We start from the raw sequence: 23,520 nt of genomic DNA, 5'->3' as shown, positions 1-23,520 counted from the left end.
CGGTATTTTCAGTGCAGTGTTCTCTCCTTCCTTGGAAGTGGTTCTTATAATGATAACAAAATATTTGGTGAGGGATTGCGTATTTGGTATCGCACATAAAAACTTTAGTCCATGGGGTTACTCTTTACCTGGAACCATTCCTTTCCCGTTTCTGTACTTTCTCTCTTTAATCACTCAAGCAGCAAGCTCATTGGTAGGGTCTATAGTGTTTATGTACTAGGCGTCTGCATGCTCTATTAATTGCTCAGCGCAGAGTAGATTTTCGCATATTTGTAGAAATAAATAAAGAAATTAAAACAAACAACCATCCTCCCGGATCAGTTGCCACTTTTTAGGCTGTGTTTTTCTAAATGTTCTTTTCATGTTTGTTTTGAGAGGTGAGCTGGACAGATTTGGTTCATGAGCTGACTCATCACTGCTTAGAGCACAAAACCGAAAGAGTTGCGGGAACGGGAAAACTACTTAACGCGAGCGAAACACGCAGAAAACAAATGAAGCAAGCTGTCTTAACTTGTCGTATTTGTTGCGTGAGGTATGGTATTTGAATCTTTCTGTTGTTTGCCTTAGCATTGCCGTTCCGGCTGTTTTCCTTAGATGTGACCATTGGTTGAGTTTGCATTTCGTGGCGAAGTTTGTCATCCAACACATGTGCTGCAATTTTCATCTCATTATGAACCATTCACCCGGGGCAAAGCCTCTGGTTAGTCACCTCTTAGGCATGCATTGACTTTCTATGTTACGGCTATAGTGCGAAATTTTTCCGTTGGTCATTCGCCATCGTCGTGACTTCACTGTTGGTCACGATAACATGTTAACAACGTTCCAAATGATCGTAAAGCAATCACCTTACACGTTAGCGAAAACAACAGGCGCGCATGTTATGTTTTATTTACATTTTCGTATTCTAAATCAAAGATATTCGGACACAATTTGGGGCATGACACGGCCACTCGTGTGTGACATATATATGGATGTCAGCTAATCTCGTACAGTGCTGTACGAAATCAGCTACGGAAGTTTGGATCCCTTACCCATCACGGTCTTGCCTATACATGCGCAGATGTGACCCAGCACAAGGCGGGATACCAACCTGTATGCTATTTTCTTGTGCCCATTTATTCGCACATTGAGTGCCAAATTCAAGATGCGAACCCTCGTGCTGCTTGCGCTGCTTTACTTATAAGCGGTGCAAGATTGCCAACACGAAAATACGATAGACTAGGCATTAGAAGGAAACAAGAGTGGTGGCTCACCGTACCATTGTTCGCGCACCACTGTCTTTATTGCCTGCGACTGATATTGCGCCAAACAGAGCGATTAGCACAAATGGAGGAGTCTTTGTTACCGTATGCTGTCACATATGGATTCTTGCTCTAATTAAAATACACAACACAACAACAACAAAAAAGACAGATATAGAGACGCAAGAAAACTGCAAGTGAAACAAAGTCGGCGGGTGTCAGATGTACCAAAATATATTTCACACACACGCACGAAGGAGACACCCGCAGTGGCACGTGGTACTGAGCAATGAATAATAATCACATATGTCGGTAAAAAATAGTGCTGAAGTGCACTCATCGCGTTGCGAATATTGTCGAGACAAGAAAGCCAATGCGAGTCATGTAAACGGAATTCTCGTTCTAGGCACTTAGTTGTAGTGTGCACGCTAGGTAAACTCGAGGAGTACGGTAATTACGTCCTTGTTGTCGTGGTCGTACAAATATGATGGACAATGCACACTACAAAAACTCTTAAGCGAGATCATCTGTGGCGTATGGTTCGATCAAGAGGTCAAAAGATCAATTTTTCATACCGCCAACCCTGGACTGAAGTTCTGAACATGTGAAGTTGCCGCGAAGTGTGGAATTATTGTTTCGTCGCTATCGCCTGAGTATGGCGTACACAAAACACCTTCTTTTTAATACACACCGTGCAAGGTCTGCGTCGGGAGCTTGCGGAGCGGCAGACGAGGAAATTGCCGGCGCATTGTTGGGCTACCCATACGTGCTCAGCAAAGGCAAAAACTATACGCTTCCAACTTAAGGCTCACTGCAGCACTGGGGAACGTCACTTGGGACGATCCTTGGATTATGGGCAGCTAGTGGCATTGAAGGGACAGCTTGTAACGCAGTTAAATACTTTCTTATTAATGCTGACAACTGCTCAAAATGCTAGGCACGATTTTGTGCTGTGGTTCGCGTTCGTTGTTGATGTTTTGTTTCATTTCTGTCCTTGTTTAACCCTTATTGTACTAGTGTTTGCGCGCGTTAACGTGTCATTATAATACTTTCCTTCATTTGTATTTATCCACGCTTGAAGCACCTTTATATTTTCCACATAACAATAATGAAATTGCTACAAGCGTACTGCTTTCAACCACTCCAGGTTGGTCCCACTTACTTCTACTTATAAGACACAAGCTTAATTGCTAGTGAAAGCCATTGGGAAGCGCAGGCGTGTAGATGCGTCGTGGGAGCCGAGGATACAGTTGGTACTGAAGATGTGCGTCAACTATATATAAAATAGGCGCTGTGATCCAATCCGACAGGCGTTATCCTTTCTTGAAGCCCTCGTAAGATGCGCCATCTGTAGAACTGGGAGACACGGGAATGCGGCGGGATTCCGAACTGTGATGAGAGCCACTTCAGACCATGTATCCATCATTCCATTTCCTTCCTATAATGGGTTGGCTAAATAAAGGGCGCCCTATGTACACACCTTAACAGCGCATACTATGCGGTCTCTCAGTCATCGTTTTCTAAGGTGTCAGGTCGGTCATACCAGTGCGATTCAGAATGATGCGCTGGGGCTTGTGTGCGTGTATTGCTGTGTATTCACATTAAATGTCAGGGAGGCGCGGCTTGCATTACATTTCAAGCGGACGATGGGGAGACTGTTGTACGCGCCTATTTAAACAAACGCGCCACTCGATCCTTTGGATTGGCAACACTCTTTTTGCGGAAGTTGCGCGCTCTTTAATATCGACATAGAAGTTAGGGTTGCCAGCTCTCGAGCACAAAGTAACGACGGGAGCGGCTGGCGACGACTGACCTCTTCAATACCAGGAGCCGCCAAAGTATAACGAAGCTGACGTGCAACAAAGCGTGCAACAAATTTGAACAAATTCGTTTGTCCCACCGTGTAGCGATTTACAGCAAGAAATTCACGGTATATTCGCCTGGCTAACACGGCTACCAGTACGGTTAGAGCTACTGCCAACGGTTAGGGCCCGCAAGCGAATTATAGAACCACGACAAAAAACGAAAGCGCCTTTGTGTTTATCACAATACGACAGCAGACAAAAAAGAAGAGCGTGCAGACGAGCTATCAGGCATTATAAAATGGAAATCTGTTGTATTTATTGTTTGTTATCCAGTACAAAGAAACAAGAATGTAAGTGTCGGGACATTTGGCCGTCCCGACTGGGATCAAGTCGGGATGCGGGACATTTACTTACAAGTAGGGGCTGTCCCGAAAAATTAGGGATGGTTGGCAACCCCAAATAGAGATACGTTAAGCAACGCTCGCCGACAGCTTTCTTGAGAAAAGGTAAGACGCCTAAAATAGCAAGTATAGCACTTTGCACCGCCGCGACAAAGCGCGATGCGACGCTTGGCAACTCGCGCATCGTGCGGATGTGTGCTACCTCTTGCCCACGTCGCCGGGCGCGACGCGACACTGGTGCAGTGCACAACGCGCTGACGCGTTCCGATGGCAGTGTCTGGTTGGAGATTTAGTGCTCTAACGCGTTTCCGTGGCACGGCGGAACAATGAATAGGTCTAGCAGAGCAATGAGGAAGAAGCGTCTGACAGTCGACAGACGACCGACGCAATGAATGGGCACACCGACAGGTAGTGAGAAGAGCCGGAGCGCTGAACCCAACAAACATGGTAAGCGCACGAGGGGCATACGCACGTTAACAAAATGATACAGAGAACGTCCTTTGTAATACTTCAGACGCAGCTCGTCGGAACGTTCCGAGAAAGAGTTGAGAAGGACACAGACCGTCCCTGGCTCAGCGCGTGGGTGCCCGCCGCGCTGTCTGCGACTAAACTAAGCTGTCTACGAACCACTGGTCTTCCTTTGTCAGTTTCAGTGACACCGTGTCACAGTCTGACCGTGATGAGCTTTCTGCTGCGGACGACGTGTTGGCTTACGAAGACATTCTGGAATAGTGGCTAGCGTCGGTGGCCACGGGTCAATTACCGCTTTAAACTCTTTATAGCGAAGCCGAATATGCATCTGCGCTTCTGTCAGGCTTGGCGGATAAGCCCTTTCCCAGAGAAGGGGGCAATAAGGCGGCACGCTTGAAAGGTCAGCACCCTGCGCTAGTGGCTACTTTCCGCACCTTCCGAATTCTTCGCCTCTGGTTGTCGGTGGGCGCAGCTTTCGCGGGAAAAACATGCCAAGCATGCTTCTCTGAACTCCTTGCACCCGTCTTCAATGACTCGATGAAATCTGCCTGTTTCAGAGTCGGCAGTGGTTCCTTCACAAATGTCCTGCGTTGTTCCTGATGCGGGCTTCAGCTTTCCCATACGGCCTGGGTGTTCTGATTGTTGTACCGTGTGCTACTTGTTTGCAAGGCTCCCTATAGTACTGCGAAGGAATGTAGTTCGCATTCCGGCGCGAAAGCTACGAATGAATGCTGCGCCCCGTATCTTCCAAATACTGAAAAGTTTCCACATACAACTGCAGCTTGTTTCTGTTCGATCGATGCATCTAATAGCAGTGCATCTTTATAGACGTCCTTGCGTCATTGAGAAAAAGAAATATCGTTAACCTGGTCGTTGAATCCCGTCTGTGAAAAAGAAAGAAGGAAAAGGAAACGTTTACAGCAGAATAACAGAAAAATAACGTACAAGGCTGTGACCAGTTTCTTCACTTCTTCCTGTCTTCAGAGTTCTGGGAATGTGTATTGGGCCGTTGTACCAACACTCGGTAAGTATTCGGTGAGTAAAACTCATTTCCAAATTGTTGCGCCGATGCTAGCCGAAGTATGCTCGAGAAGCACCATTTCAGACGTATCACCCATTTTTTTAGATTTTGTGTTAAAGTTATTAAAAGTTTGCAAAGATTGAAACAAGGCCGCGATAATGGATGGATGCCTTTCCAATTATTTTCCTCTTAACGCTTCACCAAAGCTGGCTCTGCGCATAAGTTACCGCCACGATTAGCGAACCGAGACAGGTGGTTGATAAGAAAAGAACAGAATCGAGAGAAAGGAACCGCTTCAATATACTGGCCCACAAGTCCGAAAGCGGTCAGCACGCAAAATATAGACAACATTCGTGAGGCAACGGAGCAAAGTGTTATCTGCCAAGCTATGTGCAATGCTTGCGATGAGAATTATTCTGTCACCTTGGATGAAGAAAAGTAGAAACCTTTTCCAAGGCTATGCTGTATCGAACATATACCACCGAACTAGGCCTGGGAGCGCCGGTTGTATAGAGAATGTTGTCAATGAATTGTAATGTCTAATTCTTGTTGAGCTTTTTGCAAGATATAGTCGAGGCCTTGCTGGAGCATTCTCCAATTTTGATCTAGGCCGGAAGTATATGCACTCTCGTCAGTGACGTTAAGCAGTCTCATTATAGAAGCGAGGAAGGAGTAATGTGCTTTGGCGCTAGAAGCACGTAATGAACGCGATGGATTACATTTCGCATTCCCAACTTGACTCACGGTAAAGCTTGTAGAGTTCTTCTATACACATCTCGTCCGAGATCTCCCTAACAGACTCAGAGAGAATGTAGGGGATAGGAGAAGTATACAAGACAGGAGTGGTCTCAGATGTTCTTTTTTTTTTCTTAGCCAACCTTTAAGCAAGCCCTAAAGCAGTTCCTTTCGAGGAGGGCGCCGTCAAGGTCTCTGAGTCGCACTCAGCCCCGAAGATACAGCGTGCACTTCCGAGATGCTCAATCCGCTGGAAGAGCAATGCGCTTCAGACTTGAGACCCGGCTTCTTATGGTAGGCCACTCTGCGCCTTCCCGCCGTCCTTCTATGCCGTCACTTTGTTTCGCCCTCTCTTAAACTTCTTTACTTTATTTTTCTTCTGAGTCGTGCCTTTGTTTTGGCTTCCTCTTCATTTCGGCAGACATTTCTTTCCGTCCACTTCCTCGCGGCGTTACTTTCTTCCGAGTGTGGGCGGCAACGCGGGCTCGAGTCTTTCGTCTTCCCGACGGCGCCAAAAACCAAGTCCACTCTTTGAAGCCTACTTTGAGCAAATGCAGCCTGCGCGCGGCGAGAGGCGTCACAACCGCGAGACGCGAGAACCAGACAACGAAAACGAAAGAAATAAGAATTTCGTACTAAGTAAGTAGGGGACAAAGCCGAGACAACATCATCAAAAAGAAGCGAAGGATTGAAAAATGAGAGGCCAAACAGCCACAGCAAGCTAGGCACACAGAGAGTGAGAGGTAAGAAAGAGAGAAAGCGGCAACGAAAAACACGGAGCAAGACAAGGTGCACCAGTTTATAGAGGCCCCGGACCAAAAAGTCCATTACGGCCACTCGGATTTCGTCGTCACAAAAGAGCGCAAGTAACAGCACGCATCTCGAGGCGGCCTCTCCGCTACAGCTACTGGGGCTTCTTCCTTCCTTCCCTTGCTAAGATGGCTTCCATTAACTTGTCGTCTGTCGTCACCTCCCCTCTCACTACACAAGCGTTCCTTTTTTTCTCCCATCTCTCTTCTCGGGGACCCTTCCGCCGCCCCCCACTTCGCGCACAGACAGCCGGAGTGTGCGCGGCCTGGCCCGAAACGGAAGCCTCGGAAGCCTTCCCTTCTTCTCCCGCTGAACCCTCGCCGCCTCGTTCCTTTCCCGAGCGCGTATAGTGTTTGCGTCCCGGCGTTGTTGTCTTTGCGCCGGGGAGAGGCATTCCATTTGCCTGTTGCCACACACGCCAGGCGGCCTTCAGCGCCGATGACGCTTCGCCTCTTTCGTGCCCCCCGCCACCCGCGCTCCTTGGGCTTCCCTCCCCCTCTCCCTCCTTGCACCTATCGTCGATCTGGGCAGCCCACTCGCTCCTTTCCTAGGCCCATTCCTCCATTCCATTTCCCCGGGTGTTGCTCTTCTTCTTCTTCCTTGTGCGAGAGGCGCGCGGCCGCATTTCACGTAATGGACATGGCGAGTAGCCGACGCCGCAGCTCCCGCCGCGCTACGACCGCTGGCTGCCTGCCGCCTGTTACCGCGCCACCTCCGCCGCCGTTCCATATTGGTTTCTGGAAGTGCCCGAGCGCGAGCGCGCCGGTGTTCTTTCCTTCGCTCCCCCATCGCGCGCGCGGCCCCCTACCGCATCGCGCAGCGCACAACGCTCTCCGAAAACGTGCGGACCCGGTGTCGCCCGCCGTACGGGGGAGAACGGCGCACGAGTGCGGGCTTCGCAGTGCTGTTCTCTCTGTCACAATGAACTAACTAGCCAGTCAGTGAATCCATGCTCGCAAATTGCGCCGTTATATACGGAGTGTCGCAGCTAATGTTGGCCTATATATATATATATATATATATATATATATATATATATATATATATATATATATATATATATATATATATATATATATATATATATATATAGAGAGAGAGAGAGAGAGAGAGAGAGAGAGAGGTACGATACACGGTTATAGTATTTATTTCATTTTATTGTTACCTCACGGTCACAAGGGCATTACAGGAGGGGTGGGAATTACACTGGCAGTAAACATGGCACAAGAATCAGTGTCGTCGTGAAGATCGTTCCAATCATTGGATGTACGGTAAAACTAAGGAAGGCGAGAAATACAGAAAAAAGAAATGGACTGTTGAAAAGTGGCTGTGTGAACTCGTTGAGGGTAAACGGCGTTCGGGTGGTTAAGGTGGGTGGATGGGGTTGTTTTCGGCTGGTAGTTGTCGTTGAAACGAATTTATTAAAGGCCATTGTCCTGCCCTACTGACTATCGTTGTCAGGTGTCGCGGCCGGGGGGGGGGGGATGAAAAAGTTGTGGCACCGACAAAGGCGTTTATCATGGACAAGTTCATCTATCCTGGTCTACCCCCAACATAATTTGTTTGAGCTAAATGCTCCACTAATGAAAAGAACAAATAAACTAATTAAACAAACAACAGCGCGGCTTAGTTAATTGGGTTGCCCTAGGAGAGAGAGATGAGCAGAGAAACCGAAAATGCCTTCTGTGCTTCGTCCTGAATCACCTGTAAACATAAAATTCTTAGTGAGGTACTTCATCTGTACATATGACAGTTCACTGGCTCATTACTCCTTCATTTCTCCTTGAATTTCGTCACCATGCTGTTCTAATTTTGTGTCTGCTAAGACATCAGTCAATAATTCCTTGCGTTAATCATAATTACATACTGTCGGCCTTCTCGAACATTCTTATCGCGCGACTATTTTCTGTATATGGACCAAGTGGCCTGCGCTTCGAGTCCTGTTGGCCTGCTTCATCGTATTTGTTATCAGGCACCCGTTTCCTGACGAACGTAATGAGTAGCTGAATACCGATGACTGTGCTTGCGCTAAAAGTCGATTAATGATACAATCTGCATACATTAACTATGCCTGCGCACTCTGACTTCACTTCAAACGTTGCGCCAGCAGATGGGACAGTATTCGCTAGATTTGGTGAAGATCAATGAAGTACTTTGACTTGGTGTCGTTTGCATTGCATAGATTTGAAGTGAAATCAACAAGATTGGGAATTCTTGTTTTGAAACTGCTCACGATGGAGTAACCGGGTTTTCATGACTGAAATGGAATTGGCTTCACCATAAAAAGTTGCCTATAACGCTGAAGGGCTTCATTATGCTTTGTAAACTAAATGTAAGCAAACAAGGAAATGAAAAAAAAGTAAACCTAATCAAAACAATAAAATATTAACTTAGCGAAAAAGAAAAAGTAGAACTACATGCCACGAAATGTAAATATGCGCCCATGTTGAATACGGAGGAAGTACGCGTTGGCGTGACCAGGTTTTCGATACTGCTTTAACACGGGCGAGGTATTGTGACATTTTGATTTCCGGTTTTGTTTGGATCATTATTTTGTCTTAGTTCGAGACGTAGCGCTCCTGTTGCAAACCTCTTCTCTCAGGCTTTCTTTTTTGTTTTAATGAAAATAAAAGAAAGAGACGTAGTCACCTTATAATGGTGACGGCTATTCCTTTTCTCATGGCGGAAACAACAATATAAAAATATGTAGGAAAATGAAAAGAAATCACTTCATACGGACAGAAATCCACAGAACAGTCCTATACGCTCGTGTGCATAACAGTATAAAAGTCAAATACAAGTTGCACCGCAATAAGTTCGTAAACTAAGTCACAAAGACACATAAACGGCCATGATGTAGGCTTCGATGAGCATATAAACAGATGAGGAATTACGCAGTGTTAAAATAATCCACGCACAAAAAAATGTATAGCACGTAATATACAAGCACTAGTAATTGCAAATAATAGAAGAATAATAGAAGAACGTTATAGTGACATCGTGTGATTATTCATTGCAATACCTAGTACTTGTTAAGGGTGCCTGTGTCTTCATAAAAATGTTCAAGTGCGTTCAATGCTTTTCGCTGTGCCATTTTCAATGGCCATGGGCCTAGCAATTTTGCGAGTGAGAAAGGTCGGTAAGGATCAATGGAGTGTAGCTCTTGTTCTAGCTGCCGTCTTTGCATCTCGTATATGGGGCATTCGAGGAGTAGGCGGCGAACATCCTCATCGTCGTGGCCACAGGAGCAAGCCGGGGAAGTAGCCCGTTTGCTGCGATGTAAGAAATGTTTGGTGTATGCGGTCCCAAGGCGCAGTCGATGAATTAGTGTCTCGGTACTTTTAGAAAGTTGTACATCCAGCTGGTTATTCTTGAGTCACCTGTCATGGGCATTTACGTAATATTCAACCATGCCCCACCCACACTTACACATCACTGTCACGCCAGGTGGAACCTTTATATCCGCTTACGTTCTCTTTCTATCTCCTTACCCCTTCACCCCGTGCAATGGAGCTAACTAGAACTATGCACCAGGTTAACCTCTCCATCTACCTATACGTCTCTCCTCTCTTCACTGCTGTTTATTATTGCGAATATAACAGCAAGAAATAGCCTTAAAGGGCCAACATCGCGAGTGGAAAAACGTTCGTAAACTCAGGTGAGCTGACGGGTGCTTTGATGTAGCTGATTAATTAGAGATATGGCATGGCATTGCATTAACGCTAAAAACACGCGTGAGCGTTTACTCACGATAATAACATGCATTTCATACAACCCAGCTAAGTAAATTATTGCTAAAATCTCTGGAGTACAAGTTAATTCAATCCAGCTGCACGTATGCGGCGTTACCTCCAACAGTACATTTCATACAGAAGGTGAGCGAAACCACTCTGTTGTGCCATTACCACGTTGTTGGCTATAATGCCCTGCCGACCAATCTTTTTGAGACATGAGAGACGGAAGAACGTTTCATAAGACGAAAGGCGGATAGGCTGGCCGGATGAGGGTGTCTCTGGCATGCTACTGCGCATTGAGGTAGAAGAGAAGCGGTAAACAGTAGAGGAATATGAGGGATGATGATGAAGTAACACAAGTAAGCAGTTGGCTGGTTTATGCTGTACATACACAGTGTTTCAGGAAGGAATTCGCTGTTTACTTCAGGAAATGTCATCACCCACCTCCATCCTTTGTCTTAGTTCTTTGCCGTGTCTATCTATGATTCCAGGTACGAATGTAACTCCTGAAATTGAATCTAATACTAGTGTAGCGGTTTAATATATTTCGTCCTGTAGCAGTTCTGTGAATCTTTATGTGAACTGTCTACTAGTAGGCTTCTCTCGTTTCATGCGTCGTCACAAAGACGTCGTAGCGTCGGTATCAGTACTTCCTGACGCCTACCATGTTCAAGTCGGCCTAGCGGGCGCCATCAGGCTCTCATGCCCTCCAATGTTCGTGAAATGCGAAAGAAAGAGAGAGGAAAGACATACGAAGAGAAAGAGAAAGAGCAGGGAACGTGGGCAAGCCTCGGAGTGATATTCATTGTTCGTTGCGGATTTACTTGGGACCTAGTGCGAAGAAAATGAATGGCTTTTTTTCCGAACTCACTGTAGAAAAAGCCTACAGCAAAGTGGAAAGCTGGGCTAGTTGGCATGGTTCCATTGGCATATGCCAGCGCGACAGACGAAACACAGAGAGAGGAAAACCACAGGTCGAACCGCATTTGCAAGTCAGCAGCGCTCGTCCTGTGGTTTTCTTTTCTCCATATTTCATCTGTCACGCTTTCATATACCAAAAGGAGTAGCCGTTGGGCAGCATTTGTTTCCGGTATTTTACATCCATTACCAATTGCACTTTGTTCGTGTAATTATGGTTAGTGACATAAAAGCACAAACCCCAGCACTGTGCGTCAACATCGCGATTTAACGCCACTCCCAGACGTCGCCAAACATCGATCGCGGCAGCCTTCTACACACACTATTGATACGGGTGCGCCAGACTCATGTGAGCAACAGGCGCGAAAACGCGGTACCCTCGGGCCGGCTCCGATGGACAGGGAGCGGCCGCGGGGCGTCTGGTTCCGCTATGGGATTAAAAGGAAAGCTCGACGGCAGGGCGGCCGAGAGAGACACCGCTTCATTGGCCTAAGTGCAGCGGCTGCGAGGGAGCGCATTATAGCGCCGCCGAGGTCGGAAAGAAAAGGTCGACCGCAACCTCGTCGGGCCGGGCCGATCAAAGCGCGCGGAGACGAACGAGTGCCGTTCCTAATGTACGGGTGGAGGCGCTGCTGCTGATGCCGAGAGAGAGAGGGGGCTGCAGCTCGCTAATGAAAACTGAAGGGGTCATCTCGGCAAACCATCTCGGCAAGCCTGGCTAGGAGCTCGAGATGAAGAGCAAAGAAGGAACGTTACTCCCGCGGCCGCGTTGAAGATGGAGGTCGAGAAGTGCCGGCGATATTCGCGTCTTCCACTTGACGGAGCGCAGACTGCAGAACGAACTCCCTGTTGAGAAGTCCTACAATGTTGCCTGCTGTCAAGTCTCTCTCTAAATGAGGTGCCACTGGAGCAATTAAGCGCTATAGCTGTCGTCATTCCGTGAGGAACGTAGTCAGGCGAACGGTGGTGTCCCCGCGCTTTGTGTCACTACTTGTCAGAGCGTCAACTTGCTAAGTCTCGAATGCAGACTCGAGCGTAGTCTCGACAGCCATGAGCAAGTCTTGCAGCTTCAACTCGAATACCTCACTACTATGATACCGATTACCGAAGTGCGGACACGGCTTAATTTTGTAACTTCGCATCATTAAAGTCGTCTTGCTGTCAACACTGCTTAGCATCACTACAGCTGTACGATCAGCCTCGTAAGCTTTGCGATAAGTTTGCGCAACAACTTAACGTCTGTGTAAAACTATTGCGAAAAAACGTCCCATGTGCTTGAGTTGCAATAATCCTCTGAGAAATGTAAAAAAGAAACCGCCATATGCGAGCAGTGTGTGCATTTTAGGAAAGACAGATGAACAAGCTTTTGTAAATAAGGATGCGTCTTAGCTAAAAAAATTCAAGAGTTCTAAGAGGCCCCTGCAACTCTCAGCAGGTGCACGTCATAAATACTGCTTCACATGTCTACTACGTCTTGTGGCGATTTTATGACTGGGCACGCGCTGTACAAATGCTCCTGGGCAATCGCTGACATATTTTACGGATTATCATAGAAACAGCAACGTCGCGAGAAGTGCTCACTATGATATACACAGTAATGGCACCGTCACACACTCGTCATTGCCTCTTGGTCTGAGAGAGAGAAATGAAGAGGAAAAGCAGAGAGGTTAACCAGATATTAGTCTTCGGTTTGCTACCAAAGACTGGGCTTGAGAGATATGGGTTAGAAAGAGGACAGAGAGTAAAGGGTAAAAAGAAAAAAAAAATGCACACGCAGAGACACACGCACAAAGGGTGTTCCAGCTAGACGTTCACAAAGGCCGGTAGATCGCAAGAAGCGCAGTAGCGCTTGCACGGTCTTCTTTTGTGACGCTAGGTCTCTTGGTCTGGGAATACCACTAGCGAGTACTACCACCTCTGTCATGCTCAGCAAGCAGACTTCAGCTGCAGCTTGTGAACTTGCTGCGTAGCGTGAAGCTTACGTTAATATTCTCGACAAGACTTTTAACCATCGTGAAACATTCACCGACTCTCCAGCGGTGATGCAGTCGATCAAGCCACACCGCCCACAGGAACTCATCAGCTATCACGCGTTTGTGCATTATGGACTTCGAACTGCGTCACATCATTGCCATGTAGCTGTGGCGCTTGCTGTAGCACACAAGGCAATGTTCGTGCTGACTGCTCTGTTGGAACCGAAGACAGCAGATCGACACAGTCAATCCAAATAACGCTTTCTGGAAAAGGTGCAGCGGTTACCCTGATGTCTAGAGTTTCGTGGCGTTCACAGCGACTCTCATTCCTGTGACGTTTCCCTTCATTACGGACTCTTTTGTAATATAGATCGCGTTTGTGTCTTTCATATGCCACGAGACCTCAACAGGCAGGAAAAATCATGCATTCACCACATCCGACTGAAAACGGTCTGCAGAATTTCAGAGGACAGACAGCCAAATAGCCTCTATTTGCACCGTTTCAGAAAACTTGGAACACTTCCTGTGTGAGTGATGTAGCTACTTGTTCGAGAGAGGCTCTTTGAAGATCGCACTGCACTTGAACGTGACTCACCCTCAGAGCTGCGGAACGTTTCCTGCCCGTCGAGAAGCATCATCTGCGCGCTGCGGCCTAAGCAAGCACTACTGGTCTTTTTGAGATCTACAGCCAACCGGAACTACCTCTGGTTAACCTCCCTGCCTTTCTATGCATCCCTTTCTCTCCTCAGGAGTACCGTTATTACGTATGCAAGTATCAGTGAGTGTTCGTGACGTTTCTCTGCTTGAGTATTTGCTGTGCGTTTGATATTTTTCACAAAATGCCTGGAGTATATATTTTTGTCTCTCTTTCACTATGGGACATTAAAGAAACAGGAAACAAAAGCACGATAACCAAAGTATTGTCCATTACACATCAGCTCAAACATGCCATTGCGGGATCGTTCTTGCTCTTCAGACGCAGGCAAGGAAATCTCATTAGTCCAGGTGCGCCAATCACAACGGCGCGATTCAAGGACTGGTGCGCTGATCATTACGAGGACGACGTCTTTCCTTCCAACAACGATAGCCAAGTTCCATAGATGATGGCGTGCCGCTATGGGCTTCCACACAAACGTACGCTCGCATTCTTCTGGCCAAATGCCATGAAAAAAACTAACTAAAATAAAAAAAGAAGAATAGGACGACGAACTCCCCCGTAATGCGCGCCCATCAGCGAAACGAAGCTTGCGTAGCTACACAATGAAAGTGAATAAAGAGAAAAAAAAGAGGCACAGCAAATCGGCGCAGACCTCCTCCCGTGCTCTTCGCTGAGGCCTCTATTGCGGTAACCGAATGTACGCCACGCCGGACAGCAGCCGCCAGCGCCACTCTTTCCGAAGCGCTGCTTGTTCCACGCGCGTAAAAGCGTTGTTGTTGTTCCCCGGGAGAACACTTGCGGCCAGCTCGAGCGGCCCCTGCTACAGGCGGGGGAACAACGTCGCCGTTTGCTGCGCCTGGTTGCGCCACCCTTCCCCCCGCGCGTACCGCTTGTGCTTGGCTCTTCCGAAGCCCCGTGAAACGAGCATTCCGGACATAGCGCTCCAGGGGATGACGCCGCGTCCGGCGAGCCGCAGCAGAGTGAAGGGAGGCAGCGCGTGTACATCTCTTTCTGAGCGTCTCTCCTCGATGCCTCCCCATCCGGGACTGTGGTGTGGGCCTTTCTTTTCTCCTGGCCTTTCCCCTCGCAAATATACAGAAATGCACAATTGTCGTAGTGGGGAAAATAGTAAGGCATTTCTGTATTTTCGACGCAAGCAGTTTCGCCAGGAACTGCATGAGATAAAGGGTAAAATAAGCAAAGGCACGTATTTGCCAAATTTTTCGCATGTTTTTGCCGGATTTAAAGACGAAGCAATGCTTCAACAAACTTTCCCACACGAGCTAGAGGTGGCGCCCTTCATTTCTGCCCACTGTTGTTTCAATTTGCAACTTTGTTGTGGAATTCGCCTTTGTCATTTACCTTGCAGCATAATGCAAAACGCGTAATTCGACAATTACGCCGTAGGCAAGGCAGCCGACATAGCAGTATGATAAGAGAGAAGTACTGTAACAAGCCTGGTATACATAAAGGAACGTAGCCTTATGCGTTAGAATGGAGGGCCAGGATAGTGAGAAAGAGATAATGCACAGCGTGTATGATACAATCGAAGCATTCCATTCAGCGTGAACTTAAATGCAACAAATACGACGCCTAATTTCCGAGATCGGCAGCCACGAAAAAAGAAGACGAAAGAAAGAACGTCAAGTGAGCAAGTCGTGTGGAAGCGTCCCCTTGGCTCGGCGCGAATTGCAGCGCGCGCAAATTTCACACCTCCACAATCTTAACGCAGGCATGACCGGTGATGCCACAGAAGGTTTGTCTCGAGCAGCGTTTCTAATTGCAGACTCGCGCACTGGCATGTTCCAGTAGCGCCACCTTAGTAACTTCGCCGCTTCCTCTCTCTAGCTTTCTATGTCTTTGCTGTGAAGTTCATTCCGTTGATTTTTCTCTTTATCCATTCGCATACACTTTGAGTCTGTGCACAAATGCGCTCGGTGTCCATATACTTCATCCCACGCGTGGCGCGCGCGCGCGCGTACACTCATGCCCAGGCGCATAAGGCCTGCCCGTTATTATTAATGACCGTCGCGCCGGTAATGCCATGCCTGAGGCGCAATTCCGGCGACGTTCCTGGGCTAATTGCAACGCTGAAGACAGTGAATAGGGAGAGGCGGGAAGCGAGAGCCAGCCGTCACCCTTTGCGAGCATACATACACAGCCGACTTGTTCTCCGAGGCCCTCTCCTTGCTGTTTCGCTCTTACGAAGAGCTCTCGCGTTTCTCGCTGCTGTTTGTGCATCGCCACCAGAACTTCGCGGCTTAATTTCTTCATCTTTCGCTGTGGTACCGGGAAGAACCGCGCTGGAGTGACTGCTAGATGGGAGAATGCCTGGGCGGAATTATTATGACTAACTCTCTTTCTCTTTGTCTCGCTCACCAGCTTTCTTTGTTCACCGAGAAGTGCTCGCTCCACGTGGCAGCGCCGGGAACATGTCCGACGCTCCAAGCACTCCGTACGTTGGAGTAATGAGTGCGCACTCCCAGCAGGCGCCTGTCTGGCGCCGCGTGGTGGTGTAAACGCCCCCGTTAAAATTTCCACGTTATGCGGGTTGGAGGAATGTCCGTAGCGTAATGTTCCCGCTTGAAAGGCGGCTCCGGGTGGTAGTTTGGAGGATTGGGAGGGAGAACGGCTAACGGCTAACCTCATCCGAGTTGCTTGAAGTCGTACTAATGAACAGTGTCATTGCGTTGACTTTTTGTTCAGCGGACGAAAACATTGTCTCGCGTGTTCTGTGGCCCCGCTCGTATGTTGCGTGTATCTTTACTTGCAAATCCCAATGTGCGCGCCGCACGTCTTTGCCTTCCTGCTGATGCTTTAATCCTAGTAGCACATCATAAAATAAAGTTGGCTGCGCGGAAATTGGCAAGGTAATATGCAGCGAACACTGTTGCGCAAGAGCCTCAGACGGGGTTGCTAGCCGCCGATATCTTCGTGGTCGCCTGCGTATCGCCAAACCAACGCCTTCGTGTCCTGTAAAGTGTGCTCCGCTGCACTATGATTCTTTATGACGTGAAGAGAACTTTACGAGAGCGAAAAGAACTCGACAACAAATAGATTCTATGTTAGTACTTCCTCTTGCGAGGATGCTTTGTGTGCGGCTCATATAGTAACTGCGAAAGTGCAAGGATCACGTCCAAAAGTGCCTTGACTGGGACTAGTTGGTAGGTCATGGGTGAAGGTGAATTGACGCTCTGCAGAGTTGAACACACAGGGACATTGACGAAAAAAACAAGAAGGGAACATCATTTCACCTTCAGTGAGGAAAGGACAAAGGTGTTTGAAGATAACCTTCGTGCATGTGGGCTGTATTTGGCCCAAAATGTGCTTCGTGTGGGTCTCCACTGGCGAACATACCGCGCTTTTAACAACAACTCGGAATTCAGCACGACACCCAGGCAGCGACCAAGCCGGCGCCGGTATCACGAACGATAGAGGCAATACTTTTGAGGCTCCGGCGATAGGCACTAATCGATCAAGCATGAAGGCGCGAGGGGAATAAAGAGAAAAGAACCAAAGCTCTGTTTCGCGTCCACGCCAGACAAACAAGGCATCAGCGCTGTTCCCGTTTTTCTTTATCTTCTTCTCCTTCTCTCGCCTCGCCGTCGTCCTCATCTCTCTTTTTCCATCACAGCGGTCCGAGATCGGTGTACGTGTTGTTGCGCGCGCCCGACGGCGGCCGCGTATCTCTCCCACCGTGATGACCAGCGGATCGGCCGGAGCAACCCGAGGGCGCGGGGCGAGCCGTGGACGCGGCTGCGGCCCCAATTTGCTGGCCTGTCAGGAGCCGGCCCTTGTCAGCTCACGTTAATTGGCCCACACAGTGGTAATCCGAGATAGCCCACCCCCCCGAGCGCGCACAAGCTCGCCACCTTCGTTTCTCCGCGGCCCTAATGGCATGTCGCCCGCAACTGTTTCCCCTCCGAGCCGGTATAAGGGGACCTCGAGACCAAACCTCTCCGGCCTATCGCCCATGGTGGTCGCTCTACTCCCGTCTCCGCTTTTTCATGTTTTCTTCGCCCTTCTTTTTATTTTTATTTTGTGGCGCCGTACGATGACCGAATCTCTCGCACCGGCTAATGAAAGTTGTTCGCTGTTTTCCCTTTCTCTTTCTCTGTGCCTCGATTTGTTTCCTCCTCAAACCATATAAGAACTGCAGTTCAAGGTGTCTGCAGCTGCTGCTGTGGCGTTTGTTGATCTTAGTTCGGGAGCGTGGGCGGTTAGATTCTTAGGCTTGTTGTCCCGATTGCAACATTTCTATCACTTTCTAGGTGTTTTATGAAGCTTTTCTTTTGTTCTTATTTTTGTGAAATCACTGCCTAATTTGTCTCAAGGCATGATCGCCAGTAACAGTTAAAAAAAGAAACGAAATTAAACAAGGATACAAGCCTAATAAACACTAATCTAAACGTTTGCCACGAAGTGTCGGTAATCACGCAACACAGAAAGCATAGTATATATGGGCATAAACCAGGGACACGTAGTTAGGTAGCTAGTACATCAAGCCGCCGTGACTACGTAAGTTGTCTCGTGCCAAATGCCGAAAGCAGATGGAAGCGGCGAGAGGCACTTCTGCCATTATTCCATTTCGACATTACATGTCATGCGATCATACGGAAGTGTTTTGTCGACTTCTCTTCCATGTTCACGTAATTCAGAAATTGATGATTCTGTGTTGTGTTATACGAAGGAGCAGGCTGAGTTACCCGAAAGGTACTTAGGATACTTGTATTGAATTACTTAAACGAATTCTTATCTTTAAGCGAATTTCTTTCCTCGAGTGAACCTATCTATGTCGATCACTGCAACAGCATTGTATCCTATTACCGAGCTAACTTTGAGTGGCATACAATTTTTTTTCACTAATATTTCTTGACGTGTATTTCTCACCATTTACCAGAAAAAGAAACCAACACATATCTTGATTCTAGACAAACTCACTAAAAGCTCAGACGCAACTGTGTCCTCTTTGGCAGCATTTCTACACGTTTAAACTAGCATTATTGGTTTCGGTTGAACGGATCAAATGCTGCACGATGGCCAAGAAAGAATTTGTTACCTCCATATTTGCTACTATTACTGCCTCAGAGATATGAGCACTCTAACAAAATGTAAGGAGTAACTAGGTAAAAAAAAACACCTTTTATTAGGACAGTGATTACATGGTTACCTCATTCCAGATTAGCAAGACCGAGCGAGAACAGCTATGTTGGATGGAACCAACAATTTCATATGTTGGAGTCTGAAAATTTACAGTGTAACTGCAGCAAAAAAGATTGTAAGAGCAGATAAGCTTACCACCGAGGCCCGCTGCAATTACAAATTCATCGCATTCCCAGACACGGGTTTATACCTCAAATCACTCAGTAACAATATATTGTATTGTGGACATTGTGAAGGTATTCTTTTGCTGTTTACGAATTGTACACAAATAGCAACATAGCCTGTACTCGCATTGAACTGGTTTCTCCAAGGAACAGTGAAAAAAAATCTGCGCTAACATTTCCCCATAAAATGCGCACACACATACCGCATGCGACACACATTAATAAGTGTACAGAAAAAAAGAAATCAAAACAAAGAAATTAAGCTAATCAGAGGTACGTATGCGGACACGCACAATGATATGCATTCACATTATAATGCGATAAAACTACATGTACATAATTGCTGGAATGTCATATATTAATTCAGTGTACGCATGTTGATATCACCCAAGTAAACTGAGAAGAAGCACTCAGTGTAAAGGAAGTTGGCAATGGAGGCTACAAATAAGAATCAGAGCAACCTAAGTTATTGCACACAATATAATCCGATAGGGTAGTCAAAGTGCATCTCTCTTCAGCTAATAATATCCTCTTACACCCAATTCACATAAAAGAAACTAGTCGTAATGTCCGCACTGCACCTAAAAGTTTTGACGCCTTAAGCTACTTGACCCACTGACTAGCGTTGCCTGTGGGTCTCGCGCAACAGAGCCACATTTAACTTTCCTGTGAGACACTGGTCTCAATGAGATACCTTTATTAGTTTGTATGTTGCGTGTCGTGGTGTGTTTTGTGCATGTTGTGTGTCTGCAACATTCGCTGTCTATATCATTTCATATGTCACCGTTCCCATCTGGTATAGCATGCTAGGTGTACCACCGAGCAAATAGCGCCAGGAGGGCAAATATCTCTCTCTTTCTGTCTAGCGGAACATCACAAGGAGCCAAGTAATTTGGTTACATGGAAATCACATCTGAGTGCTTCCACCGCTCGCGTACATTGACTCGCTGTTCAGCATATTTTGGACAGTCAAATGTAATGGTGCTCCACAGATGCTCGTCAGGGCGCTTACTGTACGGGCACTCGGAGGCTGTCCTTTTTCTGATGTGGCGCAAGTAGATCACGTCCCATTTTAAACCTATTAGAGTGTACTCATTGGACGGTTGCTTTAAGGCCAGAATACATGGAGCGAATATGCGACGAATAGTCGGCGTTCGACGCCTGGCGGCTTACGCACGACGCGCGGCGGCGGAGAAAACGTCGTTCGCCGACGATATAGCTGGCGCAGAAAAGTTCGCCGGGCGTCGACGATACCGGAAGCGGCAAACGAGCGGCGCCCCAAAGCGAGCCAATCAGGTCTCACTATCCGCCCCGACTTCCGACCTGGCTTCCCCGCTTGTTCGTGTATCCCGATCCCGCTCTATCGTTCACGCTGGTCTCCCGCTTTTCATATTCATGGTATCCAAAGAGGCGCGGCTGTAATTTAACGACAAATTAATTTCGGCTGTTCAGAAGCGTGCCATACTGTGGGACATTTCTAAACAAAATTTTACGCGTTTTTAGAGTGTTCCGCAATTCAAAAGCAATAATAGTTGTCGTTAAAGTTTTTTTTGTGTTTAATGTGCTTCACTACAGCGCATTTGCCTCGTCTATCCACACTGATAACAACGCAGCGACTCGCCGGCGGCGGCCGCCATGTCTTCGCTCCATGTAGCGCAGCCCGACGAACATCCGGCGTCGCGCCGCGGCAGATTTTCTGCCGCCCGAACTTCATCGTGAAAGTTCGCTCAATGTATTTTGGCCTTTATACGTTTACTGAAAACAACAGAGTACGACCTATTTGATACACCAATGACGACATCGTTCGCTCTTCATACCATACCGTTTCACGAAACTTTGTGCGCAGCTTACGGAGAATACTTTTTGCTTATGCTTATGCATTTATGCTTTTGCATTTTTCGCTTAAATAGTTGCTTATGCGCCATTAAACCCAACATCAATATCAACAACACTTGTTGCGTCCGTTTCGACCCAATTTCAGATTGGCCATGCTGCTTTCTGATCTCCACGAACTTATCAATGACTACTGATCAAAGAAACGGACCGGAAGGTACAGAGCGTTCTCTACGGCATCAGAACGAAGTGATTGCGCGTTGCCATAAATACACATGAGATCCCAATAAAAAGAACTATTTTCCGCATCTGTAATCCCAAATGGAAGCATAAGAGCTCTGTGGAGAGATACAGTCATACGGGTACAGCAATAGCTGTAATTCGGATATTCACCAGCATCTTCAGGAGACGACGTGCACTCTGTTCCTCGCGGTCTTTTGTCTTGATAACGCCAGGTTTCGTGGCACGAATAAATCTCCCTCGCTTCTCCGCCTCTCAAAACAGCACAGGGCTTCACACGTCGATGTAACAGGCTCCGGCCTTCTCCGCCGCCACCTGAAAAAAAAAAAAAAAGGGCCGGGTACGCTGTGGCGAGCCTCGCGTACACTCCGTGAACAAAGGGGCTCTCGTCAGCGGCAGCTACACTTTCAGGCGACGCTTTTGTCTCATTCTCTGTGGCACATACATTATAAGGGGAAACGTCGTGGGGAGAAGCCACTAAAGCAAATGCTTGGAAGCAAGAACCATGAGTTAAGTGCGTGTATGCTTGAGAGAGAGACAGGGAAGAGTAGAGAGCGATCTTCAGGTTGCGAGTGAACACAGGGGCCGAGAAAGAGGTGGGATCCGCTAGCGGGCGACCAACAGGTCGTCTTCTGACTCTCCGGGGCCACCACCGTCGCAGAGAAACGTCTAGGCAGCCGAGCGCGCGCGCGCGCGCTAGCTCGCTTCCAGGCCGTGGGAGTCATTCCTCCGGGATGTCACTTTGGGGCTGCCTTGTCTCGCCCAGCTAGCTGTACTGCTCTAAGCAGAAGAGAAAGCGAACAAGCCGTAGTAGGGGGCGCGCAAAAGCACACGTGGCGCAACGGGTTGACGTAAGAATCTACAACGGCAGTAAAGATGGAAACGCGACAAAAGAAGCGAGCGAACGGACAGGCAAACAAAGAAAGAGCGCCCGGCCCTGACGCCACCTGCGGCAGCAGCAGCAGCAGCGGTGCGAGGCGAGCGAGCGAGCGAGCGGCGCTGCATATAAGTAACAAGGCCAGGCCATTTACTCGGCGACTAGGCCGGGCGCTATTTGTCTGAGTGCCGACATGTGTCCCGGGCCGGGATGCCATTTAGGGACGGGGCACTCGGCGCTCCCCGGCCCCGCGCGCGGGCGCGCCGCTGTTTCGTGCCGGCGCCGGAGGACAACGGAAACCTTTTTGCCCCGGAACGGGCACCTAATGCGTCGCTCGTGCCAACGCCGCGCCCGCGCTGTCGCGCCTTTTTCTCCGCGCCACGGCTGCGGCGGCGAGCATACCCACTCGTGAGCTCCAGCGCCAACACCGGCCCCTCCTTCGCCTGCCCCTCACCCTTGCTCGCGGCAACACACGGCGGGCCTGTAGTTGTGAGTGCGTTTTCAACGAACACCGTCGTCGTCGTCCCCCACTCGCTCACACTCGCAGCGAGGAATTCGTAGACCCCTCCGGCCGGCGCCGCGACTGAAAAGCGCGCGGGCGTGATTTCGTACCGCTGCGCTGCACTCGCGCGCTCGCCCACGTCGCTGCCTCTGATCTCCGACCGAATGTCCGGCAGGTAGACAACGTTGCAGCAATGGCAAATCGGTTTGTTACTCATGATGGCGTGTCCACGTATGTGCACGGTATGTGTGCGTACGCGCCATGATGGTGGAATCCGGTTATTAGTGGTTTCATAGTGGTAGCCCCAGCCCCCTTTCCATTTAACATAGTACTGTCAGTTATCACGCATAGCACAGATAAACTTTATTAAAATATTCATCAGAATAATCATTAATGGTAGGGGCCCCTTGTCCAGGGTTCCGCTGGCTCTTGCCATCTTCTCAGCTCTCTGGATCAGCTTGAGCTGGTCGTCGAGGGCCGAACTGGACAGCAGTGCCTCCCATAGCTCTCTCGTGGTGTTCGTGTCGTGCTGTTCTATGTTGTATAGCGTGCACTCCCACGTAATGTGGTAAAGGGTTGGTGTGACCCCGCACCACGGGAATTCGTCCCTGTAGGCTGTGGGGTGTATGCAATGTAATATGTGTAGGTTCGTGTAAGTGCCTGCCTGGAGCCCACGCCCACCAGCGGCATCCTCTGTCATTAGATTTCGATGGGGTGTTGGATATCGCAAGCGACACCCTCTGTGTTAGTTCACGATGGCTTCATTACCTCCGCTGCATCGACCCGCCCCTGCACGATCACGGACGCCGAAGAGCTGCAGCCATCGCGTTAGCCATCCGCGAAGGCTAACACGCAAACAAACCACTGACGACCCTCACAGATTCCCTGCAGGCCTGCCGCAACTTCCTACAGGGAAGAATCGAAAGACCTGCGGCACAAGTCCTAGCCCAAGTACTCAAGGAGGACACTGAAGA

General features: G+C 48.4%; 1 protein-coding gene across 3 annotated transcripts in view; it reads right to left on the bottom strand.

The window, feature by feature from the left end:
• The window catches only part of LOC135898761 (rhombotin-2-like), a 117,736-nt gene that overhangs the window by 82,990 nt on the left and 11,226 nt on the right, over positions 1–23,520 (bottom strand). Inside the window, exons 1-2 of one of the 3 annotated variants that reach the window (XM_065427902.1) lie at positions 21,613–21,914; positions 21,321–21,482 (exon numbers count right to left, since the gene is read on the bottom strand). The gene's annotated coding sequence lies outside the window, so the exon portion shown is untranslated. Of the gene's footprint in view, positions 1–21,320; positions 21,915–23,520 lie in introns of those variants that run through there. The other 2 variants (XM_065427901.1, XM_070535506.1) reach the window with 2 other exon arrangements.

The sequence above is a fragment of the Dermacentor albipictus genome, chromosome 3, assembly GCF_038994185.2.
Source record: "Dermacentor albipictus isolate Rhodes 1998 colony chromosome 3, USDA_Dalb.pri_finalv2, whole genome shotgun sequence".
NCBI classification, from domain to species: domain Eukaryota; kingdom Metazoa; phylum Arthropoda; class Arachnida; order Ixodida; family Ixodidae; genus Dermacentor; species Dermacentor albipictus.
This window is presented reverse-complemented; position numbering and strand designations above follow the sequence as displayed.